At 43.2% G+C, this 24,837-nt stretch overlaps 1 pseudogene; it reads left to right on the forward strand.

The window, feature by feature from the left end:
• The first annotated feature begins 839 nt into the window (after positions 1–839).
• Positions 840–24,837, forward strand: part of LOC150012731 (dual specificity mitogen-activated protein kinase kinase 5-like) — a 37,345-nt pseudogene continuing 13,347 nt past the window's right edge.

The raw sequence follows: 24,837 nt of genomic DNA on the forward strand, positions 1-24,837 counted from the left end.
TCTGTTAAGTAGGAAAGTGGAAATTTACTTTCAATTCTTTGCTATGGGAGGAATTGAAAACAGCTCCTTTTAAAGCATAACCTGAAAAAGACTGGCAGCTATACCACTTAAAAATATAAAAAGGAAACATAAATGCTGTAAAAGGTATACAGTAACAAGTGTAAGTGAGGATGTGGGGCACCACTGACGAGAATGAGAATGGCACACTTCGGAAAGCAGTTTGGCAGTTTCTTTAAAAGTTAGCTCCTCCCGCCGCTGCTGCCACTGGGACGCACAGCCTTGGTCGGCCGCGGCCGAGCCCACGTGCACCGCGCTGTGTTTCTCAGCTTGGGGCAGAGGACTGGCCCTGACCATCTCGCGGAGGGCCCCCTGCCTGGTCTTTCTCGTAGCCTAGCGGCTCTGAGGCTTCTTCCTTACATCCTTGGACTGAGTCCCCTTCAGTCTAGTACCCTCCCGTCGTCCTCTAAGGAGGAGTGGATACCTGCCCCTGTGTTCTCCTAAAACGGGGGCTTCTCTCTGCCAATCCCTTACATCCACGCTGAGGACCGAGAGCTGCACAATCCCATTTTGCCTTCTTTCTCAACTCTAGAACCTTTTGACCTCCGCTAGTTCCTACTGGTCCCTGCCCCTCGCCCCATCCACCACGCTCACAGGTAGACTTCCCTCAGTACCCTACAGCCTGGGCCTGGGTTGGTGCCTATGGGCCCCTTCTTGATCAGCCCTCCTCTCTGATACCCTTCACCTTTTGTCCTCTTCCCCTTCGGTCTGCTTGTCACCCCTTGGAGCCTCCACCTAACCAGGGGCCATGGATACCCTCTACCCAGGATGTGAGCCTGTTTAACCTGTAATGCTGTGGCTGGCCTTTGGCCCCTTCCATGCCATGGAGAACCAGGTACTGGTGATTCACATCAAGATTCCAAATAGGGGCGCAGTGGACTGGACAGTGAACTCCGGGCCACAGTTACTCTTCAGGGATGTGCTGCATGTGATAGGCCAGGTTCTGCCTGAAGCAACAACCACAGCATTTGAATATGAAGATGAAGATGGTGATCAAATTACACTGAGAAGTGCTGAAGAAATGAAGGCAATGCTGTCATATTATTATTCCACAGTAATGGAACAGCAAGTAAATGAACAGTTAATAGAGCCTCTGCAGATATTTCCAAGAGCCTGCAAGCCTCCTGGGGAATGGAACATACATGGCCTGAAGGTGAATACCCAGGCCTGACCCTCTCAACATAGCAGCCCAGCAGTCTCAGATGTACTTCCAAGCAATAGCTTAAAGAAGTCTTCTGGTGAACTGAAAAAAATATTAGCCAATGGCCAGATAAATGAACAAGACATACGGTATCGAGACACTCTTGGTCATGGCAACGGAGGCACAGTCTACAAAGCATATCATGTCCCAAGTGGGAAAATACTAGCTGTAAACGTCATACTACTAGATATTACATTGGAACTTCAGAAGCAAATTATGTCTGAATTGGAAATTCTTTGTAAGTGTGATTCATCATATATCATAGGGTTTTATGGGCATTTTTTGTAGAAAACAGGATTTCAATATGTACAGAATTCACAGATGGGGGATCTTTGGATGTATAGAGAAAAATTCCAGAGCACATCCTTGGAAGGATTGCAGTAGCAGTTGTTAAAGACCTTACCTATTTGTGGAGTTTAAAGATTTTACATAGAGATGAGAAGCCCTCCAATATGCTAGCAAACACAAGAGGGCAGGTCAAGCTGTGTGATTTTTGGAGTTAGCACTCAGCTGGTGAATTCTATAGTCAAGACATGTTGGAACAAATGCTTATATGGCAGTATTTATCCCTGCCTTGTCTGCTGACAATCTCATGAGGGAGAAGGGCATTTTATTTTATTTTTATTTTTTTAAACCACAGTTGGTTCTCATTTTAGCTGATCTGTTTTGTAACTTTGAGTTCTACATGAGGATCTCTTCCTAGGGTCAGTGAACTACATACAGCTCTCAGGCCAAATTTGGTCTACTGCTTGTTTTTTGTAAAGAAAGTTTTAATATTACACAGTACTGCCCTTCCCGGATAGCTCAGTTGGTTAGAGCGTCATCCTGATATGCCAAGATTGCAGTTTTAATCCCCCCTCAGGGCACATACAAGAATCAACCAATGAATGCATAAATTAGTAGAACAACAAATTGATGTCTCTCTCTCTCAATTTTAAAAGATTACACAGTACTATACAAACAAACACACAAATGAATACCTGTAAAACAAGGGAAATCTGAATAAACTCTGCAAATTGTACCAGCATCAATTTCCTGGTTGTATTATAGTACAGTAGTCCCTTTCTATATCGCAGTTCACTTATCGTGGCCTCATTGTATCGTGGGATTTTTAAAAATATTATATTTAATTATTTATCGCAGATTTTTTTCACTATATCGCGAGATTTTGCGGTACTGTATACGTATGTTGTTAAAGTTATGTAGGTTTAAGAGTGTAGAATATGTTTAAGAATATAAGTAGTGTTTATAAAAGTGTAGAAAAAGTTAATAAGGGAGTGGGAAAGGTTAAAAGGGAACTGGGAATGGTTTATAAGTGCGTGAGAAGGGTTTATAAAGCCTTAATATATATATAAATACTAAACTAAATGTAAGGGTCCTACTTCCCGGATTTCCACCTATTGCATGGGGGTCTAGAACGTAATACCTGTGGTAAGTGAGGGAATACTATACTACCATTGGGGGGAACTGGGCGAAGGGTGCACAAAACTTCCCTGTATATTACATGTATATATTTTTATATGTAATCTTTTTTTATTGATTATATTGTTACAACAGTTCCAATTTTCTCCCCCTTGCTCCCCTCCACCCAGCACCCCCCTCCCCCAGCAATCCCCCCCAAGTCCATACCCCTGGTTCGTAAAAATTAACTATCCCCCCCTCTCAGATATTGAGACCCTTTGTAGTCTTGTAAAGGACAATGGGCGAAGGTCTCGAGCTCCTCTAGCTGCTTCAAGCTGGACATGGTCATCGTCCTACCTACCCTTGGGTCCAGAAAACCCTAATAAGAGTGGGGGTGTGGAGGGGAGGGTGGCCTTCCCACATGGGGAAGGATTGTGCAGACTCCAGGTCATTTGACTGTCTCCGGTCAACGGCATGCTTGGTTTAACAGGCTGGTGTCCTTGTTGTGTTCTGGGGGCAACAGATTTGGCAAAAAGGGTTAAAAGACATCATTCAATCCATAACCACTAGATGACAAAAGGCAGGGATTAATTTTTCAATGTTCCATATTAGGAAAAAAAAAAAAAAAAAAAAAAAAGGGCTTCTTTGGAGGAAGGTGTGCTAGGCACATCTCACCTGTCCAAAACCCTTTTGCCCATTATACTTAGTTTGGGCTGAGGGAAATTTTTTTTTATGTCTTGTGAATCAATAAGTATTTCAAAATAAAAAATTAAATTATTAGACATAAGTTTATTATATGACTCAGGCATTTCAATCTTAGGAACCTACCCCAGAGATATAAAAACATTCATTCACACACATACACACACACACACAGGTTTGGATGTGAATGTCCACAACAGCTTAATTCACAATAGCCAAAAGTGTGGAAACAACCCAATGTCCATCAAAAGATGACTGAATAAATAAAATCTGGTGTATCCACACAATAAAATATGATTCCACAATTATTTATTTATTTACTTTTCTTTAGAGGGGAAGGGAGGGAGAGAAACATCAATGTGTGATTGCCTCTCACACACCCCCAGTTAAGGACCTGGCCTGCAACCCAGGCGTGTGCCCCGACTGAGAATCAAACCAGCGACCCTTTGGTTTGCAGGCCAGAGCTCAATCCACTGAGCCACAGAAGCCAGGACACAATTCCACAATTAAAATGAACAAACTACTGACACATTCTACAATACATTGTAGGCTTGCTCTGATGTGAAATGCCAGGAGAGACATACACAGGTAGAAAGCAGATCTGTGGTTGCCCTAGGGACAGGTAGCAGCGGGCTTCACTGCAAATGGACACAAGGGATGTTTGGGGTGAAAAACGAAACAGAGGAAACCAATGAACAACAAATGAATTAGTCAACAAATATTGTGCAGATGTTGGCTAAATATTTAGGGGAAAGAAATCAACTTAAGTTCTAACTATATTGCACATACCAAAATAAACCTAGTTTTATATTAGCGAAACCATAAAAACTATTAGATTTTTTAAAAAGCAGTTAATAGGTAACTCATTTCAATGTTGGGAAAAGCTAAGTACAAAAGCAATGGAAAAATCCACAAAAGAAGAGAAATGCTGTACGTATTTCACTGTGGAAAGGTATATACTTATATGTGTACCAAAATATATCAAACAAAGTTAGAGACGAAGGACAAACCAAAAACATATTTTTGTTACAAATATGATAGGGTTCATTTCTCCAATGTTTAAATATAGAAATCAATAACAAAATGACCAGCACTGATGGTTCAGAGAAGAAGATGCCCCAGTATCATAGGCACACATCCTTGGCCCAGAGTCTGCTGTCCCCACATGTCCTCTTTGGCCTGACATGCCACACTTCCTGAACAAACATTTGTTCAAATCCACCCTCACAAGAACACGAAGCTCCTGGTCACTTAGGACTCTATCCAAACCCGATGCTGGTAGTGTCACTGAGCTCAGACTTGACCAGCTGTGGTCCTCCTGCTGCCCCTGAAGACCCTCCATCCTGGGAGTTAAGGGCTCTCTGTTCCACGAATAGGCACGAACCACCTCCAGAGAAAAGCACCTCCCTGAATGAGTGAGGCTTCAAGCAGTTAGTTATCGGTGTTTTCACTTTAGCCTGAATTTCATGATATTCTGTCTGAAGACAGGGAAAGAGAAAGGGAGGAGATTCAGTTGTGGCAGGATAGTAAGAAGCTAGGTAAATTCCTTGACACGTGGAATAAGGGAAACTGAGACAAAACAATTAAACAAGGCCAAACAATTTGAACAATTTACAGCCAGCTAAGGAATCACAAGTGTCCAAGGACACTTAGGAGCAAATGGTTTACACATTCCAGAACATCCGGGGCAGACCAGCTTTTATTCTGGTCCCTCTTAATGACGGTCTTTGAAAACAAAACTCATCAGAAAATAACTCTGACCCTTCTATATGCATATTTTGATGAGTAACATATTGAAGAACACATCTGGAATGCCAATGAATCCCCAAGGTTCCCCCAACCCACTGCCAAGAAAGACTAAAAGCCTCAAGACAAAGGACCTAGGGTGCTCTAGCCAGAGCACACCCATGCCTTGCACCCCTGCAGTCTTCCTCCTAAACCCTAAGGGATCCCAAGAAACTTGCAACCAGGGGAGCAGCAGACAGTGGCACCTCTTCCCAGGCTAACCCTCTGAACCTGTCCTCAAGGTCCCTCTTTTCTCTGATTTTCCAGTGAGCTAACAACAGCCTGCCTTGGCTCATTTCTTTCACTGTGACTTCTCTTTCTCAGTGAGCCGACGTAGACCTGCCTAGGCACTCCCCTGTTGCTTCTTCTACTGTAAGCCCTTACTTTGTTTCACTGTCCCCAGCTTTAATAAATGTACCCTCATAGTCATCTGGACTTGTATTGTGAAATCTTTCCTTTATGAAGTCAAGAACCCACACAATACAAGCTGGCCCAAGGCAGACACGCTTTGGGCCCAGACCACATCTGGTAACACAGTGTTGTGGGTGTTCCCCTGGGATAATACATTTGGGAAGAGAAGTGAGGATTAGATGTGTGGCTAATAAGAGGCCCAAGAAACTAGACGATCCTGGCACGAGGACTGCAGTCACACTTTCAGACATGCAAAAAAGCACACTTTCTTCAGTTTCTCCAGATTCACTTATATATGGCTCTGAACTATCATTCCCTGGATAAAAATTCAGTCTCCCACCCTGACTGGTGTGACTCAATTGGTTGGGCATTGTTCTACAAAACAAAAGGTTGCCAGTTCAATCCCCAGTCAGGGCATATGCCTGGGTTGCAGGTTCAGTCTCTGGCCGGAGAGTGTATGAGAGGCAACCAATCAATATTTCTCTCTCACATCAATGTTTCTCTCTCTCTCTTTCTCTCTCCCTTTCCCCTCTTTAAAAAAAAAAATAATCTTAAAGAATAGAAAGAAAGAAACAAACTCCACTTAAAAAAAAATTCAGTCTCCCTCTCCAAGACGCAAGGTATGCCCAGGTCTCAGGCACAGACTGATGCCATTTCTTAGCACCCACTCAGCATCCTTTGGTGAGGACAGAAGTCATGTCTGCCTGGGGCACCATGCCATCCCCTTGGAGATCTTGTCACCTTGTAGGGTGCTACCAGCACATGGGGCATGTTTCTGCACTAAATTACAGCCCTAAAAATCCTCCTGTGCCCTCTCTCCTCTCCTGGAATTTCTTCTCCCTACACCATCTCTTCCATGAAGACAACATACACCTCACACACCACATACACCTCATACATAAACCACACATGTCTCATACCACATACATACACCACGTACCTCACATATACTACAAACATACACACCTCACATGTACCACACACTGCATACAATATACAACACATATACCACGCTACACATACATATGTGCAGCACATATCACACACACTACCAATACACACCACACCACTCACACACAACATGCAACACACCACCTGCACATACACACACATGTTCAACCTATAAATATCACACCGCATACATACAACACACACCATACACACCACACTCATACACATGTCCCACACTGCACATACAACACTGTGCACACATCACACAATAAACCACTGAGTCAGTAGTGCCTGCCCTTCCCCTTGCAAAGATATAAGGAAATATGTACCAGGACTTGATGATTTACTTAGAACAGGAGCAAAGGAAATGCAGAGGGAACAAATAAAATTAATACCTAATTAATGATCCCAGCACTGGCCCTGACTGGACCTCCTCACAAAACTCATTTCCAAACCTAGAGAGGAAACAGCTGTGGTATTTGGTTACTTCATCCTGAGTTTTAAAACTAAAGGAAAAAATGCATTAAGGGCCAGTGGAGAACCAAGAGTTTGGAGGGAAACGCTCCAGATGAGTGTCCATAGACTCCTTGATGTCAAAGAGGCTTTGTGCATTGAAGGAAACCTCTACTCCCCTTCAGTACTCCAACGTTTAACTTACTTCTCTTAAGGGTCAACAATCCCCCATGGAGCAATGGTTCTCAAACTTGAGCATGCATCAAAACCCCATGGGGGGGGGCTCATTAAAACACATTTACTGGGCTCCTCTCTCAGTATCTCATTCAGCAGGTCTGGGGCAGAACCTGAGAATCTGCAGTTTCAGCAAGTTCCCCAGTGACATGGAAGCTGCCGGTCTGCAGACCAGATGTTGAGAACCACTGCTGTAAATACACACTGCTCTCATAGCTGGTCAACCAAAGACATAAGTCAAAGCAGGTGTCCCTGAATTCTGAAACATTGACTGCAGACTCGAGTTCTTCTAAGCATTTAAGTAAACTCATAAGAGAAGTGTATCGGTTACTCTTGAATGTTTCAATACTTTAAACAGCAGGTGAGATGATCATACAGTATAATGATTACAGACATGATTGGCACATGGAAGTAAATGTTTACAGAAATAGTGATTCTGTGGCTCTTACTTGGCTTTCTCACGACTTCTATTTCAATTCTGATTTCTGTTCTCATTTACTCCCAGGGACACAATTTGACTCCTTCACCAGACAGACAGTTACAGTGTTAGATGCTCAGTAGCTTGGAATGAGGGACATAGGTGTTGGGTGCCCTTTCCCAGGCAATTCCCCTGAGAAGCATCTGTGGACACTGGGCATGCAGACATCTGAACAGAAATCCCTTCAGGGACATGCAACCTCACAAAGGGACAGGCCTTTGGTCCTCCCAGCCCATATTCTCTCCTTCCAGGCGTGCAGGGGAAGAAAGACACACACCTACAGTAGGAAGATGCCCTTCTCTTTTGTTCATACCAGTTAATAAATGCAACTGACAAACATTGGCCACCAAAGCACACAGGTCAGGGGAGTGTGGTCTGGCATAGGCTTCTATGGGGGTTCTGATAGCAGAATTGTCATTTTAGTTGGGACGGGTTTGTGCCCATTTGTCTCCCTGTCATCAGATGAGCTGCGAGCAGACATGTCAGACGGGGCCACTGAAGTCATCTGTCCCCACCTGAATGTCATCATTGTCATTATTCACAGTCACATACATGCTCCCACAGGGTTTTTACAGCCACCGAGGGTATGACGGCCACATGCAGCTGTACCATGGGAGAAGAATACCGAACACATTGGCGTTTTCTCCATATCGTGTCATGACAAATTTCACGTCACCTACTCCCTAAGCCTTTCTGGAATGCAGGACTAAAATGACCATCAACAGTAGGATGGATAAAATATATATAATCGAATATGATAATATATTAGATAAATCACACCATGAATTATCTGTAAACCATATGTAAAAAGTATACATAATAAACACATTATACAAATTATCTATCACACAGGATACATATGATATATTATTTATTACATAACAATATCATTATATTATGCAATACATAAATTTATTATTATACATATGTTATTTATAAATTCAAGTGATATTTATGTGATGCATATGGTAAAGCCACAGAATAGAATGCTGTGCAGCAAGAATGAATGAATCATCTGGTTGCATAACCACATGATGTGGCTGCAGTGAAAGCCTCCAGACTTGGGTCCACACTGGGACTCCAGTGGCAGAAATCTGGGGCAGACCACACTAAGCTCTGTGAGCATGCTCTCTCACTGAGGCAGACCTGGTCCTCATTCTCAGGAGAGATAAAACTGGAGGAATGGAGCAGGAATCTGCTGGTTGTCCTTCCAAGTCTGTACATATCTCATCTTGGTAAAAGTAAACATTAATTTTTAAAAATCTCTAAACAAATAAAGTCAGAGAGTCAGCACTGAGTGGAGGATGCCAGAGCAGACAAGTCCAACAGCCAAGGGTCCCAAAAGGGCTGCCAAAGGCAGCACTGGGTGGCCAGGCTCTTAGGAAACACATCCTCCCAGAGCAATGAATACTTCTGCGCTGCAGGTGCTGTTCACCACCCACATATGAGAAGTATTTCTCCCCTGTCCACTCAATTTCACTTCAAAGACTTTGTGTAAATGTCTGACCATGACTGATGAAGAGATGCACATCATGTCAGCAAAGGTGACACCTGGGCTTTGAGTACGCAGGTGGATGTTTACATAAGAGCAAAAGGAGCACTCAGCTCTCCCCAACACACACACACATGTGCACATGCACAGACACGTGCACATAAGCAGGCACATATATGTTTGTGTGTGACACACAAGAACACAGGGCATGCATGCAGATGACATATACCTGTGTGTATGCACATCTGTGCACGATGACACACATACAGGCACACACTCTGCACTGTGTGTGCTCTAACTAGCAACATGGTGACAAGTGGTGGCAGTGACAAATGGCAGAGCTATGAGCAGGGGGTGACACACTGATAGACCCAGATTCCACACCTGAGGGGCATCCCGTGGCACTGACCTTCCTTTGAAGACATCATTCTTCCTGGGTCACTGATGAAGCAATCAAGGCCCCTGGAAGTAACCTGCTCAGTTCCACTGGCTATGAGGGGCGAAGAACCAGTACAGTGTTTTTCTTCTCCCCAAACATTATCTACCTGGCCTCAGGCCACCCCTGCAGCCCATGCTGCAAGGAGAGGCAGCAAGAAGACCTGGGGGTCAGTGAAGCTTCAGACAGAAGGGTGATGATGAGGGTAAGCAGCCCCTCATCTCCATACCATCTTACTTCATCTACCCAACTATCATTCCCCAGTGAGTCCTCCTTCCTCTCACACCCCAGCTTTCCCCAACAACCAGAAAGTCTGGGCCTGCTGAGAAGATCTTGTCACTACCAAGCCCCTCTCTCTGCCTATGACCTGCAGACACCAATGGTCTCTATACCTTCCCAGCTCACTCACAGAAACTCTGCCCCACACCTTCAACACCCTCAAACCCACCTCCAAACATCTAGGCTCAGTTTACCCCACAGGCACTCCTGTGATCACCTCTAGTTAGTGGAGCCAAGATTACAAGCATCTCCTGCTAGGCCACTGAGCCATCTCCAGACCACTGCTCTCTACCAGGCCTCACTGACCTGAGGACCCCCGCCACTCCTGGGGCTCAGCTCTGTCCCTATGGAATGCACCACATGCCCATTGGCCAGCCAGCCAACCCTCTAGGAAGAGACCCCCAACCCCACCCCCACCCCACACAGTTCAGCTGATGTGCAGCAAATATAGCACCATCACCAACTACAGATACAGGAACCAGAAATCAGCAACTTGCCAAGAGATTGGCTAGGAGAAGGGTGCCCAGCTCTGCCCACTCAGCCCACCATTGGCTCCAGGAATGGAGGAAGGGACATGGCAGGCTGTGACAGCAGGTCTTGGTTTCTTGTGAGGGATACAGTTTTACCTCTTTTTACAAGGGAATCTCCAATGCCGACACCGGTATAGTATAATTGCTTGGTAACAACGAGAAACCAGGAAAGGCCTGCCTGCCTCTGCCTGCAGCCTGGGCCCAACAGTGTGCACATCCCAGGGGGTCATGGGCAGTTTAAAAGAGCAGGTGTAGAGAGGGTACAGCTGAAAGGTGAGGGTTGTCAACATGGCAAGACTTTCTGTGCACCTACTATGCTCAGGAAAGTTTGGGGTTCTTCAGGGAGACAGGAACACATGAGATTCCTGATTCCTTGAGCTTAGAGGCTAGGAGCGGGAAAGCAGGAAGACAATGAAAGCCACGTGCCTAACTGCCCAAATTGTGGGGCACAGTCATTCAATCTGCCTTGCCTCCAGGGGAGGAAGCCACTCCTGTGGAGTCCCTGCAACTATGTGCACAAGACCCCACACACCTTAATGCTCACTGTTTGCTGAGTTTAACAAGAACTTATTTTGCTCCAAAGGGCCCCTCCCTTTTAATGACCACTCTTCAGAGGGCTCCCAGACATGACTATTAACTGTGGAGTTTATGGTTCAAGGGGAAAAAAAATAAGTTTCACTGCGGAACACTCTCAGCACCTGTGTCCTGAGTCAGTTTTTGTCTCCAACACAAACCACTGCTGTTCTAGGTACCAGATAAAAATGTCTGAACTTCTTTTCCTCTCAAGAATTATAAGAGATATGAGGAAACAGAAGCACACTTGTGTGCTTTAGAAGAGCAAGAATTGCATTTTTCCTCTCAAAATGATGAATGCAATAAAAAAGAGGAAATGGCCCAGTGACCAGCCCCAGGGGATTTGGTCACCAGTAACCTTATAGTGGTCTTTCTCTTCCTAATCACAAATAGTGTCTGTTTACAACAAAAGGACCTGGGTTATTTTGCTCCAAGGATAGCACATGAGATGAACATCTAGATTATAGCTCAACACCCAGCCAAGTTTTGTCTGCCATCCATAAAACGGGGTCTCTTCAGTGGATTTTTCTTGGTTTGAGACCCCACGACTAACAGTCACTGAACACCCTCTAAAGAGCACACCAGGCCAAGCAAGGGTGAGGGTGCAGTGGCTGTTCCCGCAGCCAAGGGAAGCTCTCACCTGGCCACCTCAGGTTCCTGCATACACATTGAAGCCTAGCTGCTTGTCTCTGCAAAGGCTCCCAAGCCTTCCTGAAGACAAGTGGGCGCTTGGCCTCTAGAAGAGCACTGCCCCACCCTACCACGCTGGCTACTGGGAAACCCACTAGGCCAGGGACCCTGACCCTCAGAAGATGGCTGCCTTGGGACAGCAGGTCTCTGAGCCAGAACCCACCAATAGTGAGAAGAATCAAATCCTCCAGGGAATTGTTGAATAGGTTAAACAAGAAATCTTGTTTTTTCTTTCTCTTCTTTTTATATTTTTTATTTTTATATTTTTGCTTATCCTCATTCAGCTTTAGCTTTTATTTACAAATAGCACACATATACATATATTTTTATAGGTTTTAAATAAGTACCAAGACTTAAGGAAAGCAGTTTGAAGTCACCTCCTGCATGCTGCCCGATGCCAGGTTAAATCGTTAAATAGGAAGAAGAGAAAAAGAAAAAAGGGAAAGAAGAAACAAAAATAAAACTGCTTGTTTTCTTCCCTCTCACACCTCACCATGGTCTACTTCCTTGCCTTCTTTTCTACACAGAGATATCCCTACATGAGTGTGTGTGTGTGTGTATGCTTACCTCTATATTTGCACATAGTATTATGTCATGGACATCTTTTGATGTCATTAAATTACATTCTCTGATGTTAGTTTAAATACCTGTATAATGCCCCTTAATTTGTATATATCCTAATTTATTTAGTGAGTACCGATTCTGGAACCCCCAATTTTCCCCATTCATTCATGCTGAAACTGTCCTTTAAACCATCTTCTCATTGACTAAATCAAATTCTATCCTCATGCCTTTATCCAGAGTTGTTTGCCTTGTTTTATTTATGATTTTTTGTTTGTTCTTCTGAAATTATTATATCAAATTAGATAAATAACACCAAGTAAGATAACTATATATCTATGAATTCCTCCATAAACTAAGCCATGTGGCCAGCATCCTTCTTATGGCACTCTCACCAATGCCTCTCAATACATTTCTCTGACTGGAGGCCCTCTCCTCCTCTTCCCATCACAGACACTCTCACTCCCCCTCAGATCTCAGACTTCCTCAGAAGCTTGCACTGACCTATACAGCTCTTTAAAGTCAAACTTTATAACATCTGTCTGTAAGGGTGTTCCTTCTGGTATGCTGAGGGGCAATTGATGTCTCTTCTGACCTAGTGGCCATTTGGAGCTCCCTGGGCCTGTGGGCATGGATGTTCTTGGGGCTGCATTCACCTCTCATTCTGAAGACAAAAAATGTGGGGGTCCCTGGGACACATGGGCATCAAGAGCACATGTTATGTTGCTTCGCCTCACCCAGGTGCAAGATGGACCTGGCCTGGCAGCAATGCAATCCCCAGGTATGACAACTGCCAACAGTATATCAAAGTTCTACACACATGATGAAGTCCATCAGATTTCTTTTTTTTAAAGAGTGTGAATATTATAATTTTTATCTAAGAAGAAAATTAAAATATTCACCATCTTAGATAAGAGATCTGCATTTATTTCTACCTCAACTCCTATAAAACTCAGACACATATAGTGTCCTACACACACAGTCTCAGACACACAGTCCTCTATAGCCATGGTCCTCATCCCAAACCTGGCAGAAATGTGCCTAACATGGTATGAATAATAGTGTGTAGGCAGCAGCAGTTTGGGCACAGACATGAGTCTCAGGAAATGACTCCCATGGGGCTAAGCATCACTGGCATGCTCCCTACAACAGCTGAATAAGTCCAGAGAGGGAGCTGGAGGCTTTCTGAAGGAGGAGATGGAGTTGGTCCTGGGTTGGAGTGGAGGGCGATTCAACTGGTGCTGATGAGAGAGGAGGATACTGGCTTCTGGGGACAGTGTTAGACACTGGCCTAATGGAGGGGCTGCTGCTGCTGACCCCAGGAGCCTAAGGGCCCACTGCAGACTGAGATCTGGACAAAATTGAGCCTACAAATATTTGAGCAGGAGCATGCCAAGAAGAAGACAATGTTGTAGCTCTTCAATATTGTTTTTGGTTCTGTCCATTTTAACTGTCACAAGAATCACAATCCAAGAAAACATATGCAAAATTATGATGTTAGCATCTGTTCACTTATGTCCTGTAGAAATAAAATGACACACACACACATGCATGCACACATGTGCACAAACACAAGCATGCGTGCACACACACAGTGCTAACGATCAATCTGAGCAGGGCCTTGCCCTCCCACCATCGTTATTAGCACCCTTCACTGTTCCAGGAGATTCCGGCCCAGCCAAATAGCTTAATTATTCATAATGAGAACGTCCCAAAACACCCATCAACTCTTCGATGGAAACATCCACAGACAGTTTGCACTATAAGACTCTGGAAAATCATCCTCTTGTTGTAACATGGACCCCTGACTGTTACCCAGTCCTAACTGAGATGACCTTAAATGGAACATCTGATTCTCAGTGGCTTCCAACCTTGCTGCCCTCCTCTGATATGTCCACAATTCTCTAGGGCATGGACCTTCTTCCCCGTCAGCAAGGCACATTCAGCTCTTCTCATGTCCAGTCCATTGTGGTGATGCATGGAGATTGAGGGTGACTGGGATTATTTCTTAACAAGTTGCTTATTTTCTAATTGATAAATATTACTTTTTAAATGATAAAACCACAAGGATAAACATTATTAATCATCAAACCATCCCCAAATGAAAATAAGGCCAAAAAAGATTGTATTTTGGAGGACATTAAAGAACAGAACTAAAAATGAAAACCAACATGGCTATGGCACCAAAAATAAGGGGAAAAGAGAGCTGGTTACCTGGTAAAAAGCATTTTTTATAAATAGATTCAAAGGTATAAAGCACATGTGAGCTGTAAGCAGTTGTGAAGAATAACTGGATTGAATCATTTCAAAGGCCTCCCTCTGCACTCTGAGTCTGCTTCTCAATTTCATCTCCATTATTAGCTGTGTTGATTTTTCATTAAAACAATAGTTTCTCTTCATGGATGACCTATTATGTGCCCTAATAACTTCTATCTGCCACCTGGCAATATCAGTGTCACAGGTGGAGCTGTCACCTGGACTATGGGAAGCTTTCCACCCCCACCTTCCAGATACCAAGCCATAGACACTTGCTGGATTAGGACACTAGGTTTGAGCATGTTGTGTACCCTGTGATAGCATCAGACACATCTTGTCAACCATCTGAAGTATCACCACTATTTTGTCTGTCACCATGGTAAATGGAAAGCTCTAGTAAAGCAGCCTTAAAGTATTTCCCAGTATAACTACTCAATCTCCTGAGCAGCAGAGGTGTTTCATGCTAACCAGGCAGGATGTCACCAGGGGTTCATGGAGCCATGGGCAAGTTCCACCCCTTACAACATAACAGATGTAACAGTTCTACCTAGGACACAGAGGCAAACACAGGAGGCTGACAAGTTGTGTAGACAGACAAGTATGGTCCAAAAGAGAAAACAGATCAAGGTTCCAAAGGGAGAACTAAGTGACGAGGAGATAGCCAACCTAGCAGATGAAAAGTTCAAAACACTGGTGGTAATGATTCTCACAGAAATAATTGAGTACAGCAAATGCATAAGAGAAGAAGTGAAGGCTATACTAAGTGAAATGAAAAAAAAATCCACATGAAACCAATGGTAAAGGGAAGGAAGCCAGGGTTCAAATCAATGTACTGGAACATAAGGAAGAAATAAACAATCAGTACAGGATGAAGAAACAAGAATTGAAAAAAAAAAAAAAACAAACAAGGAGAGGCTAAGAAACCTATGGCACAACTTTAAATGTACCAACATCTGAATCATAGGGGTGAAATAGACATACAGAGCCCTGGCTGCTGCGGCTCAGTGGATTGAGCATTGGCCTGCGAACCAAGTGTCGCTGATTTGATTCCCAGTCAGAGCACATGACTAGGTTGCACGCCAGGACCCCAGTTGGAGGTGATTGAGAGGCAACCACACATTGATGTTTCTCTCTCTCTCTCTCTCTTTCTCCTTTTCCCTCTCTCTAAAAACAGAAAAATAAAATAAAGTAATCTTGTTAAAAATAATTAATTAATTTATATTATATTTTTAAAAAAAAAGAAATAGACATACAAGTCCAGGAAGCACAGAGAGTCCCAAACAACCTAGACTCAAAGAGGACCACACCAAGAAACATCATAATTAAAATAATAAAGGTTAAGTAAGGATAAAGAGGGACTCTTAAAAGCAACAAGAGAAAAGAAGAGACTTATCTACAAAGGAGTTCCCGTAAGACTGTTGTTAATGGATTTCTCAAAAGAAATTTTGCAGTCAAGAAGGGACTGGCAAGAAGTATTCAAAGTGATGAAAAGCAAGGACCTACAATCAAGGTTACTCTATCCAGCCAAGCTATCATATAGAATGAAAGGGCAGATAAAGCACTTCCCAGATAAGGTAAAGCTAAAGGAGTTCATCATCATCAAGTCCTTATTATATGAAATGTTAAAGAGACACATTTAAGAAAAAGAATATGATCAAAACTATTAACATTAAAATGACAACCAACTTACTGCTATCAACAAATGAACCTAAAAAAACAAAAACAAACTAAGCAAACAACTAGAACAGAAACAGAACCATAGATATGGAGATCATATGGAGGGTTATCAATGGGGAAGGGGGAGAGGGATAATGGGGGAAAAGGTGCAGGGAGCAAGAAGCATAACTGGTAGGTACAGAATAGACAGGGGGACATTAAGAACAGTAAAGTAAATGGAAAAGCCGAAGAACTTATATGCATGACCCATGGATGTGAACTAAGGTGGGTGGGGGGTGGGGGGATTTCTGGAGGGAAAGGAGGTACCAGGCAGAAGTGGGCAACAATTGGGACAACTGTAATAGCATAATCAATAAAGTATACTTTAAAATAAATAAATAAATAAATAAATAAATAGAGGCTTCCCAGTTAAATTCAAATTTAAGACAATTAACAAATAAACTATAGCATAAGCATATCCCAAATATTGCATGGGACAATAGTTTATGTGCTCTCTCACAACCCCATTGTAATTGATGCTGCTCCCACCACATTTAAAGCAGGTGGGCAAAAATGTCCACATTGGTTGCTGGCTAGGCAGAGCCATAGAGGTGTGCGGGCCCTGCACTGGCCTCTCCAGGCTGTCTGCACCACCACGGAGGACTGGCAGAAGCTCTAGGCAGACATTCTGAGCCAGCCCCTGGAACAGCCCCCTTCATGGGCACCAGGTACCAATGTTCTATTTCATGGTGGGTGTGGGCACCCCAGGCCTGGGAGTGATTCAGGCTAGCTACCCACACAAGTACCCAGGCACCTGAGCCTGCCATATCCAGCAGAAAACATGGCCCCAGAGACAAGCTGGACTGAATCCTTGGCATTGTGTGGGTCCATGCTTACCTTTTGAAATTTGACAGGGAAGCTGGGACACATGGACCAAGATTGGCTCCCGGTCAGGAACAGAAACCTGCAGGAGCCAGGGGCTCTGCAAGTGACTTCCTGTGCATAAATTCCTGACTCACTTTTGTTCCTAGCAGGAGAAAGTTCCTCACTGGCAGAGAACACAATCTAGGACCACCCCTGGTTATTCCCATTCTCACAGAGACCCTTGACCAGAAATGATCAGACTAGTGAGATTCTCAGGGACAATCTATTCATCACAGAAAAGAGCCTCAGCTTTCCCCAGCTCCCAGTGCCATTGAGTCACCTTCTTGACCGAGTCTTGTCCTGTGGGAGCCCAGCCAGCCTCCACCTTTATTCTAAGGTTAGGAAATGCTGTTGCCTCATGCTCTTGGGAGGAATTGGACAGTGATCTGCCTGGATGTTCAACGAGATGAATGGAACTTACGACTGACTTTCTCTCTCTCTTTTTTAATATGTTTTATTGACTATGCTGTTAGAGTGGTCCAAATTTCTTTTCCCTCTGCTCCCCTCCAACCAGTGACCCCCCCTCCCTCCAGTTGTCCCCACCTTTTAGTCCATGTCCATTGGTTGTGCATATAGTTCTTCTCAACCTCTTCCTGTCTACTCCATTCCCTCCTACTATGCTTCTTAATTCCTGTGCCATCTCCCTCCCTCTCCCTCTTCCCCCTCCCTGCTGACCTCCCCCCAATATGTTCCCCGTACCTATAGTTCTTTTTCCACTCTCCTTGCCTATTTAGTTTGCCTTTGTTTTGATTCCCTAGCTTCTGTTGTTGGTTGTTGTGAGGCAGTTTTCATTTTAATGTTCATAGTTTTGATCCTCCTTCTTCTAAACAAGTCCCTTTAACATCTCATATAACAGTGGTTTGGATCTAATGAACTCCTTCAGTTTTGCTTTGTCCTGGAAGCACTTTCTCTGTCCTTCTATTATGAATGACAGCTTCTCTGGATAGAGTATTTGTGGCTGTAGGTTTTTGATTTTCGTTACTTTGAATATTTCTTGCCAGTTCCTTCTTGTCTGCAGGGTCTCCTTTGAGAAATCAGCTGATAGTCTAATTGGGACCCCTTTGTACATAATTCTCTTCTTCTCTCTTGCTGCTTTTAAGACTCCCTCTTTATGTTTAATTTTCGACAATTTGATTATGATGTGTCTTGGAGTGGTTCTCCCTGGGTCCCATTTTTCTGGAACTTTCTGTGCTTCTGGGACGTGTAAGTCTATTTCCTTCCCCAAGTTAGGGAAGTTCTGCTTCATTATTTTTTCACATAATTTTTCTATTCCTAGTTCTTCTTCTTCACCCTCTGGCAATCCTATAATTCAAATGTTCGTTCGCTTATAGCTGTCCCAGAGGTTTCTGAGCCTCTCCTCACTTTCCTTGCTTTCTGTTTCCTCTTTCTGCACTGGTTGACTGTTTGTTCCTTCCCTATGTGCCGATTTGTTGATTTGATCTCTGGTTTTCATTTCCTCACCACTTGTATGTGTTTTTGTTCATTTCAGTATGACTAGCTTTCATTCCTTCCCCATCTTGTTCCAAATCTTTTGTTAATCCTGTAAGCCACCTTATGACTATAGCTCTGAACTGAGCCTCAGAAAGATTTATATTTGCTCATTGGTTAGGTCCCTCATCTGCTGCCTGGTGAGCTGCGTCACTGGGATTTCAATCATGGTCTGTTTCATCCTGACAGTTTTCTGTTTACCTTTGCTTCCTGGGCGGGCTGTAGGGGGCGGTTCCCCGTGCACTCATCACTACCCAGCGACCAGCGACCTTTTTCACCGCTCTGTGGCGCTTTGTGTTGGGGTGGGGGTCCAAGATGGATTCCTGCCGTTACTCTCCACTGAGAGACTAGGAGGCTCCTTCCCCACAGCTCACCGTCCAAGGCAATGGGGGTCTGCCTTCTCCAGCGTTGGATTCATGAGCTGCCGGGTCTCAACTCAGCTGGGATTGCTCTCCTGGAATTTCTTACAGTCCCGCCGCTATCCCCACCACTACCACGGACAGCATAGCCTGACCTTTCCATCCTGATTCCGATTTCGCCCCTCCTACCCGTCCAGACAAGCACAGCTGGTTTATGACTTCATACGCTGGGCTTCCATGTAGTTTTATTTTCTGGGATTTCTGGTTATCTTTGGTTTTGAGGTAGTTATATTCCTACTTAGTTGTGGAGGGAGACAGCATGTTAGTCTAAGCCTTCATCTTGGCCGGAAGTAAAAAAAAAATTTTCTGGCTTTCTCTTAATGTTCTCTATGGAACAATGATGTGGATGAATGTAAAAAAAATTATTAGATGAAAATTCACATAAAATTTTAGTACTGTCAATGCTTGAATAATACGTTTTTGAAATGTGTGCATCCAGTTACAGGGTTTTTTCAATAAATGCTATAAATGCGTTTTCTCTTTCTTATGATTTTCTTAATAACGTTTTATTTTCTCTAAGTTACTGTATTGTAAGAATACAGTGTATAATATATCTAACATACAAAATATGTGTTAATTGACTATTTATGTTATCAGTAAGACTTCCAGGCAAGAGTAGGCTATTAGTAGTTAAGGTTTGGAGGAATCAGAAGTTATACACAGATTTTCAACTGTGCAGGGGGTTGATACCCCTAACTCCTGTGTTGTTCAAGGGTCAACTGTATATCCATACAGATATTTTAATGGAAGGCTTTTGAAGAAGCAAAATTCTAGACATCTCTCCTTGGTTGAATCTTTCAGATGTTACCTGAGTGATGTCAGCCAGAAGACCTTCAAACACAAGACATATAGACTCAGAAGTAGGACCACTCTGGCCCCGTCCTAGGGGGTGAGTGGCTGGAGGCAGTTTCCAGGTTAGTGGGATGTCTCCTTGCCCCTGCACCAACTTCTGGGGTCTAAAATTTTATCACTATCTCTCCCTTCTCCTATTACTTGTGAAATACTGAAAGCTGAGAAATGGGAGAAATTTAGATCTTTTCTTCCACTTATGTCTTCAGGTTCAGAAATTACATCTAATAAATCATTAATGTAAATGTATTGATCAAAGGAAACTCCCAACATAAGACTAAATAGGCTGTTGGCATGAATCATTAATAATAATCACAGTGACTGGAGTTTCAGACCCTGGAGGTAGGTCCTCTGAAACTAACCAACATGATTAATGGCCCCGCTTTCCATAAATGTTCACACACAGCTTGGGAAGCACTATTCTATATGGACAGCCAGTGAAAGCGCCTCTCCAACCTGTGAAAGCATCCCTCAGAGAAAATCTGGCTGCAAAGACAATCAACTGAGCAGAGATCTTTCAGAAACCAGTGACTTGCCTTGTGCTTCTGGCAGTTCCTCCTCTCATCACAACACCTACAATCCCTCAGTCTTTTTCATGTTTCTGTGTTTCTCATTCCTTTCTCTCTTCCTTCCCTTTCTTGTGCCCTTAACTTTCTTTTATGTATTCCTAGGGCAGTAAAACTCTAGCCACCTAAACTGGATGGCTGAAGACAGGTCAATGAATTTCAGGAAATTCATGCCTTTTCTTCCCAGGAAAGAAGAATATCTAGAGATGCATCCTAACTTTCTGCTGAGATTGAGTGAACTGTTTGAATCTTCATTATTTTAAAACGACAAATGCTGAGGATGTGGAGAAATTGGAAACCTGTGCACTGTTGGCGGGAATATAAGTTGGTGCAGCCACTATGGAAAACAGTGAGGAAGGTCCCCCCCCAAATAAAAATAAAGTTGACATATGATGCAGCAATTCCACTTCTAGGTATTTATCTAAAACAATTCCAAAACATTACCTGAAAGTGGTATCTGTACCTCCATGTTCATTGCAGTATTATTCACAAAGTCCAGACATGGTAACAACCTAAGTGTCCATCAAATATGTAATATATACAATGGAATATTATTCAGCCATAAAAAACAAAGATCCTGCCATTTGCAACAACATGGATGGACCTGGAAGACATCATGCTAAGTGAAAAATCCCAACACAATAAGAAAAAAAACTAAATAATCTCAATTCAATGTGTAATCTAAAAAAGTTGAATAGGTACATAAAAGTAGAGATTAGAGCAGTGGTTACAAGGAGCTGGAAGATGGGAAAAACAGGAACCATTGGTTAAGTGAGACAAAGTTGCAGTTATAGGATGAATAAGTCTGGAGACCTGATACACAGTATGATGACTATAGTTAATAAAACTGTATTGAATACTGGAAATTTGCTAAGAGGGTTTCAGGTGCTCTCATCACACACACAGAAAATAGTAACTATGGAAAAATGGAGAGAGATCGTGGGAGTGAAGTATCCTGACCCCACACCAGACCACCCAGCCCAGGGTTCCAGTGCCAAGAAGATAAGTACCCATGACTTCTGGCTATAAAACCCAGTGGGATTGGTTTGGTGGAAGAAACTGAAGGATTCTCAGGCATCTCCTCTTCAGCCCACCTCCCTCCGCACTTACTCAGACTGGACTCCAGCACCAGAGGGCACTTTGAAGGGCACCAGTGGCATACCGAAAGGAACTGAAGTGTCTGGCCTCAGAGCAAGAGCTGGGGGACGGCTTCCTCCTAGACAGAACTGCAGTGCCCATTGAACCTTTTCCGAGCCCTCCCCCCACAGAGCCACAGTGCTACGGCACCATATCTAAGTCTCCATCAACCTGGCTCACACGATAAACCCTGCCCTGGTGATTACCTAAGGATCCACCCCACCCACCTCACAGGCCCACCCAAGCTGATAACAGTGGCTTTACTCTTCAAAGAGCTGGGCTAGGCACAGGCTTCAGACCTTCCTAAATCCACACAAACAAGCTACAGCTGAGCCCAGTGCACATACCTCTTGCTGAGTGACCCCAGTCCTGGTATTAGCAGCAGCCATTTGCAGGTCACTTTATAGCTTATGTCAAGGGGCCCCAGACAGAACACAGGTGTAGGCTGATCTTGGCCTGCACCACCAGGAAATTTCAGAGCCTACACACCCAGCGGACAATTACAGAGCACATTGGAGCACCACCCAACCACTTTCACAAGTCACAGAGGAAGGTAGTTGTTGGCCAGAGGTCATAGCTAGACCTCCCAGCTGTCTGGACTACATAAATTCCTCCCATTGAACTGCTGACAGCAATCAAGACTCAACTACAAGAGGAGACAGTACTTATTTCACTTGAAAGGTGTACCTGGAGTACCCAGTTTGGGGGGTGGGGGGCCTGTGCTACTGAACCCTACAGGAAACCTACTTTTTAGGCCATGCTACCAAAACACGGAGTCAAAGCAGTTCTACCTAATACACAGAAACAAACAAAGGGAGGCTGCCAAAACAAGGAGACAAAGAAATATGGCCCAAATAAAAGAACAGAACAAAGCTCCAGAAAAAGAACTAAAGAGAAGCACATCACATTCATTGAATAAAAAATCCATCAGATGCAAAGTTCAAAACATTGGTTATTACGATGCTCAAGGAACTCAGTGGGTATTTTAACAGCATAAAAATGAGTCAATCAGAAATGAAGGAGACACTAAGTGAAATAAAGAACAATTTACAGGGTATTAACAGCAGAGTGGATGAAGCCAAGAATCAAATCAATGACTTGGAACATAAGGGGAAAAAAAAAACATCCAATCAGTACAGCAAGAAGAATAAAGAATCAAAAAAATTGAGGATAGTGTAAGAAGCCTCTGGGACAACTTCAAGCATTCCAACATTCGCATCATAGGGGTGCCAGAAGGAAAAGAGAAAGAGCAAAAAATTCAAGATCTATTTGAAAAAATAATAAAAGAAAACTTCCCAAATTTGGTGAAGGAAATAGACATACAAGTCCAGGAAGCACAGAGAGTCCCAAACAAGCTAGACTCAAAAAGGACCACACCAAGACACATCATAATTAAAATGCCAAAGGTTAAAGATAAAGAGAGAATTTTTAAAGCAACAAGAGAAAAGCAGATAATTACCTGCAAAGGAATTCCCATAAGACTGTAGGTGGATTTCTTAAAAAAATCTTTGCAGGCTACAAGGGGCTGGCAAGAAGGATTCCAAGTGATGAAAAGCAAGGATTGACAACCTAGATTACTCTATCCAGTAAAGCTATCATTTAGAATCAAAGGGCAGACAAGGTAAAGCTAAAGGAGTTCATTTTCACCAAACCATTATTATATGTAATGTTAGAGGGACTTATTTAAGAAAAAGAAGATCAAAACTATGAACATTAAAATGGCAATAAATACATGACTATCAACAACTGAATAAAAAAAAAAGCAAATTAGGCAAACAAGCAGAACAGAAGTAGAATCATAGATATGAAAGAACATTGGAAAAGTGACTAGTGAGGAGGGGGGTCTGGGGTAATGGGAGAAAAAGTGCAGGGATTAAGAAGTACAAATTGGTAGTTACAGAATAGACAGGGGGATGTTAAGAGCAAGTACAGGAAATGGAGTTGCCAAAGAACTTATAGGCATGACCCATGGACATAAACAAAGGAGGGGAGAGTGCCAGAGTGAGTGGGGGATACTAGGTAAAGGGGAACAAAGAGGGAAAAAATGGGACAACTGTAATGGCATAAATAAATAAATAGTAACTATGTGAGAAAATATGTTAATTAGTTTGACTATAGTAATCATTTCACATGTACATGTACACCAAATCATTATGTTGTACACCTTAAATATATATAATTTTTATTTAAAATTAAAAAAATTTTAAACTATAAGAAACCCTGGCTGGTGTGGCTCCATGGATTGAGCACTGGTCTGTGAACTGAAATGTCATCGGCTTGATTCCCAGTCAAGGCACACGCCTGAGTTGCAGGCCAGGTCCCCAGTTGGGGGCTTGCGAGAGGCAACTGATTATTTCTCTTGCACATGGATGTTTCTCTCCCTCTCTTCCTCCCTCCCTTCCACTCTCTCAAAAAATAAATAAATAAAATCTTTTTTTTAAACCCTATAATAAAATGATAGTAGCTCATGTGTAGGTTTCGGGAGCATAGGTGGAAAGTCCAAATGTAAGGCATATGAGAATGTCACCAATGTTATAGTTCTATATCTAAGATGCCCCAGAGATTAAATCTGTACAGACAGTATTGTTATCTGTTGGCCAGTGACCCCAGGTAGATGTAGGTAAAGAGAAGAGATAGGCTCTTTATCTCTTAGGAGAGATGTCACACACCTGGCCCCTGCCCCCATGGGCAGCGGTGAAGGTGGTGGGAAGGAACGTGACAGCTCGGTTCATACTATCCAGGAGATCCTGCCTCTGATGCACCAAATGTGGCTACACATTCTACCTCAAGACCGGGCTGGGGAAGGGAGCAGCCTTCTGTCCATACCACTGACATGGGCTCACCTCTGACCACCTCCTTTGGTAGAGGTAGCCCAGGTGATGCTCTGTGAGGGACCCACCTGAGACCACCACTGCATGGGAAATCTTGGAGACTCCATGGAGCAAGGAACCCAGGTACTTTTAGACTTGGGGCGAGCTCTGAGATACCCACACATAATGTGTCTAAGCCCAGATGAAAACTAGCAGAATCATGACAAATAATACATACATAGCTGCTGTTTCAGTGGTCAGTGGTTCTCAACCTTCCTAATGCCACGACCCTTTAATACAGTTCCTCATGTTGTGGAGACCCCCAACCACAAAATTATTTTTGTTGCTACTTCATAACTGTAATTTTGCTACTGTTATGAATCATAATGTAAATATGTGATATGCAGAATGTATTTTCATTGTTACAAATTGAACATAATTAAAGCATAGTGATTAATCACAAAAATGATATGTAATTATATATGTGTTTTCCGATGG

The sequence above is a fragment of the Furipterus horrens genome, unplaced genomic scaffold (assembly GCF_987537825.1).
Source record: "Furipterus horrens unplaced genomic scaffold, mFurHor1.1.pri manual_scaffold_4, whole genome shotgun sequence".
Lineage (NCBI taxonomy): Eukaryota > Metazoa > Chordata > Mammalia > Chiroptera > Furipteridae > Furipterus > Furipterus horrens.